The sequence below is a fragment of the Arvicola amphibius genome, chromosome 12, assembly GCF_903992535.2.
Source record: "Arvicola amphibius chromosome 12, mArvAmp1.2, whole genome shotgun sequence".
In the NCBI taxonomy this organism is placed as follows: domain Eukaryota; kingdom Metazoa; phylum Chordata; class Mammalia; order Rodentia; family Cricetidae; genus Arvicola; species Arvicola amphibius.
Window position 1 is genome coordinate 91,203,672 of NC_052058.2, and position 5,961 is coordinate 91,209,632.

At 42.2% G+C, this 5,961-nt stretch overlaps 1 non-coding gene across 1 annotated transcript; it reads left to right on the top strand.

Moving 5' to 3' along the window:
* Positions 1–4,799: 4,799 nt before the first annotated feature.
* Positions 4,800–4,904, top strand: LOC119799661. Its single transcript, XR_005282933.1, has one exon. It is a non-coding gene; the product is annotated as a U6 spliceosomal RNA (small nuclear RNA).
* Positions 4,905–5,961: the final 1,057 nt, after the last annotated feature.

A 5,961-nucleotide genomic window follows, 5' to 3' on the forward strand; every position in this document is an offset into this window, starting at 1 on the left:
TTTAAAATGATCCAAGATCTTTATATAAGGCCTAGATGCCTGACTACTCTAGAGCAAAGCATAGGCCAAATACTCCAATATACAGGGAAAGACAAGGACTTTCTGAAAACGACAGGAGCACAAGCTATTGTACAACACCGTTGGAAGGAACTCAAATGGTCCTGGCACAGAAACAGACAGGTAAACAGGTGGGATAGAACAGAGGACCCAGAAATAATCCCAAGCATTAACAGATGGGCTTGCATGCAATTGGAAAGCTTCTGAGCAGCCAGGGAAACAGCCATCACAGGGAATAGAGCCTACAATGGGAGCAAAGCTTTGGCAGAAGATGGAGGATTAATGTCTGAAACTTATGAGGAACTCCAAAAATTAAACACCAAAAAATATCCAATCAGTAAATGGACTAGTAAAATAACTACGGGACTCTTGAAGGAAGAAATATGAGTGACCAATAAATATTTGAAAAATGTTCAACCTCCTTAGCCACTGGGAAAATGAAGATTAAAAGTACTTTAAGATTCCATCTCATCCAGGAAGAATGGTAGTTATTATCAAGAAAATGAATGGCAGTGGATGAACCCTTCTTCACTTCTGGGGGCAGCGTCAACTGGTACAGTCACTGTGAAATCAGTACAGAGTCTCTCGAAAACTGGAAGTAGAACTTCCATGTGACCCACCTAGGCCATTCCTGGCTATGTCTTAATAAATGTAAGATCTTTATCAATTACATATCTGATAGAGGGTCGATGCCTCATCAAAAAAGCTTCTGACAGCAGATGGGAACTAACACAGACATGCATAACTAGAAAAGGTGCAGAGAGTGAGAGACTTGGGAGCACTGGGTGCTCATCAAACCCTGCCCTCCAAGCTCAGGGAGCTGTGTGAGAGAGAGGGGCCAAAGGATTGTAAGAGACAGAGGGGATAGATGAGTCAAAGGAAACAATATCTGCCAGACATAACAGGACTGACATAAAGATGAACTCCCAGAGTCTGGGGCAGCACGCACAGGGCCCGCACAGGGCAACGCACAGGTCCAAGCCAGATGGGGACCCAGAACAGCACTGGAGGGGGAAAAGGACATGGAGTCCTACTCCTAATCAAGAAACTGTTTGCAACTGATACCTGCTGGCAAAGGGAAAATCAGTTTTCTCCAATGGAATGTCTCTGGGTATATCAGCCTCATTCCAAGACAGGTCCCACACCAAGGAGTAGTTTCTGAACAAAATCCACAGTGTGTGTGTGTGTGTGTGTGTGTGTGTGTGTGTGTGTGTGTGTGTGTGTGTGTGTGTGTGCGTGCGTGCGCGCACGCGCGCTTGCACATTTCTCATTTTATCTGGTTTCTTTAGTGTCTTGGGGTTATTTGATTTTTAGCTTGGTGTTTTTGTAAGGGGAGATTGTTTCATAGAGAGAGAGAAAGACAGAAAATAAAGTTGAGTGGGTCGGATATGAGTAAGATCTGGAGACTTGAGCAAGGAGGGAAATGTAACCAAAATGTACTGTATGGAAATTTTTTAAACAAACAAAAAAAGAACAGCAAAATCAATGTAAGTGTCTAAGTCACCACACCACCGAGACACTCGCACAGCCACATGTATTGCTCCACTAGTTACAGTAGCCAGGATGCGGAGCCAGGCTGAATGTCCATCAGCAGGCAGGAGGGTAAAGAAAATGTCGTGCACACATGCAATGGAATTTGATTTAGCTGTGACGACGACTGAAATGATGAAATTTGCAGGAACATAGGTGGAATTAGAGTAGAACATGTTGAGTGCAGCAATCCAGACTCAAAATGACAAATACTGCATGATTTCGGTCATACGTGACACGGCAGTGGAAAGGCGACTTTGCTGGAGGAAGTGATGGACCGAATACATGGCATAACGAGATGGGCTATGTTGAGAGGAAGAGCAGATCAGGAAGGGAAGGGACAATGCGGGTAGCCAGTGGGAGATAAATAAGAATGAAGTCAAATTATTTATATACGTGTGTGTGTGTGTGTGTGTGTGCGTGTGAAACTTTCGCAGTGAAGCCTGTCACCTTATACGCTAACTTAAATTAATTTAAACGCACAATAAAAGAAGCAAGTAGGAGTTGGGGGTCGCTCCGTAATTGTTAGAAAAGACTGGGCAGGGACACCGAGGGTGTTTGGACTCTACATAACTAGAGAGATGAGGGGATTTTTGTTTGATTTGTTAACTTTTGTTTCTTGATAAGTTCTCCCTGCAGGCTTCAGAAGCTGAAGTAAGGCCCTTGCATACTTAACCCTGTATCGGCGTTTGCTTCCAGACGTTTCTAGACGAATGTAGGGCTATTTTTGAAGAAAGGGTTCACTAATAAACCCAGCCCCTAGTATCTAATAGATTTTCAGTTAGTGGATTAACACCGATTCAGGAGCCAGTCAATGAACACAGAGGTTTCAATAATGGTTTTTAAATCAGAAAAGAAAAGGGCCCAGAAAGCACAAACCAAAATCATTCTTTGCTCCCTCGTAATACCTCTGGTCAGCCCAGTTGCTTCCTATGCTATTCATCTGAACCCTTTCTCTTTTTTTTAAATATTTAGTTTTAATTTGAGGGGGGGGGAGAGCATAGATGACTACAGAGCCCAGAAGAGAGCATCGGATTCCCTGGAGTTACAAGTGGTCATGTTGCATCCAGTCAGGAAGCAGAGAGAGGTGGGTGCTGGTGCTCAGCTCCCTTTCTTCTATATATTCAGTCCAGGACCCCAGCCCAGGGAATGGTGCTGCCTATACTTCCAGAGAGTCTTCCCGCCTTAATTAACCGAACCAAGACAATTCCTCACAAATGTGCCCAGAGGTGTGTCTTATAGGTGATGTACCAAGTTGACAGCTAAATAAGCCATCACAGAATCTTTATTTCCAAAAGCCAGTCTAGAACCGCACAGAGAAGGGTGTCGGTTCCATGGTTTGTGCTTGGCATGCCAACGCCGAAAACTTACCCTGACAGAGAAAAGCGATTCGTTTAGTAATGCCACAGAAGCTTAGATGAAGAGAAGCCAATGAGCCACATGGCAACAGAGCACATAAAACAGCAGGAGCTGCTCGCACTGGAACCTTATCAGCAAATAAGAGGTGATTAAAGGGGGGAAATAAACAGCTTCAATGCTTTCGCATGGAATGGCTGCAGACTTGCCCTGAGTCGCTTATAGAAATAACTCACTCATCACCAGTAAGCTATGCTAAACCTACAAACAAGACCTCAGCTTGTTTCGTGTGTCATTTTTTTTAAAGATTTCTTTTATTTTTAAATTAATGTGCATGCGTGCATGTGAATGTAGGTATCTGCAGAAGCCAGAAGAGCGCATTGGATCTCCTGGAGCTAGAGTTTACACCCAGATAAGTCACCCAGTGGAGGCTTTGGAAGCCAGGGCCTCTGCAAGAACAACCTACGTTCTGAACTTTGGAACGTCTCTCCAGCCCCTAGAACAGTGGTTCTCAACCTTTCTAATGTTATGACCCTTAATACAGTTCCTCGCGTTGCAGTGACTCCCAACCATAAAATTATTTCCATTGTTATTTTATAACTGTGATTTTGCTACTGTTAAGAATATTAATGTAAATAGCTATTTTTGATGGTCTTAGGCAACCCCTACAAAAAGGTCATTTCCCCTCCCCAAAGGGGTCATGACCGACAGGTTGAGAACCAGTGTGATGGAATATCATTTTAATGGTATCTAGGCCATAGGTCTAATCATCATGTAGCCTATGTAATTTCAAAAAGAGAAAAGCTCAATGTTCCCTTTGGGCCACTGTGTTGACCAAAGTTACTCTTCTTTCTGTGGGAAGAAGTGTCACAGGTAGCCAAGCAACATGGACTATACCTATATCCAAACCACCTTTGAAGTTATGGTATATACTGGCTGAACTGCACCCCTCTGGAAATTTATATGCTAGATAGCACCACAGTACTCAGAATGCCATCACATATGTAGAATTCTTGAAATAAGTAGTTGCATGAAAAATGGGCAGATCATTAGGTAGATTCTAATCCAATGAGAGAAGACTCAGACATAGATATAGACACAGGGAGGACTGGCATGTGAAGGCACGAGGAGGTGACCAGTCACCAACCAAGCAAAGCAATCAAAGAAGTCAACCCCATTGTAGTGGTTTATACTGATTGTCACCTTGAGAGGATCTGGAATCATTCAATAGACAAGCCCAGACGCTTGTCTGTGAGAGAGTTTCTAGACTAGGGTAAGTTATGTAGAAAGATCCACCCTACATATGGGGACACCATTCCATGACGGAGGTCCTGGGCTGAATACAAAGGAAAAAACAAACTAAGCATCAGCGCTCTCTCTCTCTCTCTCTCTCTCTCTCTCTCTCTCTCTCTCTCTCTCTCTCTCTCTCTCTCTCTCTCTCTCTCTCCTTCCTGCCACCTCACCTCACACTCTTACTACTCCTACCATCACAAAGTCCTTCCCAGGATGAACTGTATTCTAGAACTGTGAGTCAAAATAACCCTTCATCTCTTCAGTTGCTTTTGTCAGGCATTTTGTCACAGTAACTAGAAAAGTAACTGAGGCATCTGCGGACACCTTGATATTAGACTTCCAGGCTCCAGAACAATGAAGCAGTAGAATACACTGTCTAAAGCTCCCAGTCTGCAGTGCTTGGTGATTTCTGCCCCCACAAGCAAGCATGTGCCATAAACTCTTTCGTCAACTTTGCAACCGCTCTAGCACTGAAGCTCCAGGACTGTTGGGAGTTTTGCAGATCTGCATTACAATTACATTTCTGCATATAAAATAATCCCTGGTAGAGAATTAACACTCAAATGATATTTGCAGCACATATACCAAAATTGGAATAATAGAGAGAAGTTTGGCATGGACCCTTCTGAAAGGGTGAAACACGAATTTGTGAACTGTTCCATCTTGTTATAACATCTTTTGTTGGGGATTTATACATACATATATGAACATGAATTATGAATGCATATATATCCACAAATATATGCCTATTTACTTCTATGAAACAAAGATTTGGGTTTTTTCAGGAAAAATAAAAGAAATGAGATGAGTAGTAAGAAATTTGAATTTTTCTTACAAAGATGAAGAATAAAACATCTTGTGTCTATGTTTCCACCAAATTCTAGGAGAAATAGCTATAGCAATAAGAGACAAATTCACAGCTAAAATGTACAAAGGAGGGAAAGAAAGGAAGAAGACATCTTTGTTCTCAGATGGCACAATCACCTATGTAGAAAATTTAAATAAATTACCATATAATTAATAAGTATTTGAGCATGATTGCAGGATATAAAGTTAATACACATTAAACAAAGATGTGAAAGAAAGATGGGGATAAGGAAGAAAATACATAGAGGGACAGCTAATACTAACAGGGCCATTTGAGGGACCATATGGAAACCTACTACAGTTGAAGATTCTTAAAATATGCACACATATAAAAGAAATATAACTGGAGTCACCAAAAAACAGGGGAGATATAGCACTAACTAGACATCTCTCACCACCGAGTGAAATCCCCCAGTACCAGGAATGAGTTACATTTAATATAGTGGTTGGCTAAATGTGCCCATGGAAACTCCCAAACAACTTGGATTAATGCTAAGTCTACTGGTTGCTCCCCATAATCTGATGGTAAAGCCCTATTGCTGTAGACAGCACTTACATAGTTTATTGAAGGCAGAGAAGTGGAGCTGGTACCCAACTAGATCCTTCACCCCTACTTATTAGTGTTCATGATACTAGCAGGCACTTTGAACACTACCAGAGAAAAAAAGGTCAATGCCAACCCAGTTACACATCCTTTGGTCTACAGTAGGAATCTGCCTACATAACACACTGGTACAATAATGGCTCTACAGTTGTGGGAGTCACCAATCACTGTCTGATTGGATTGAAGGCCCACTCCATGTTATGGAACCCATACCTAACACTGCTCAGGTAGCCAGAAACCTGAGACCAGAGGAA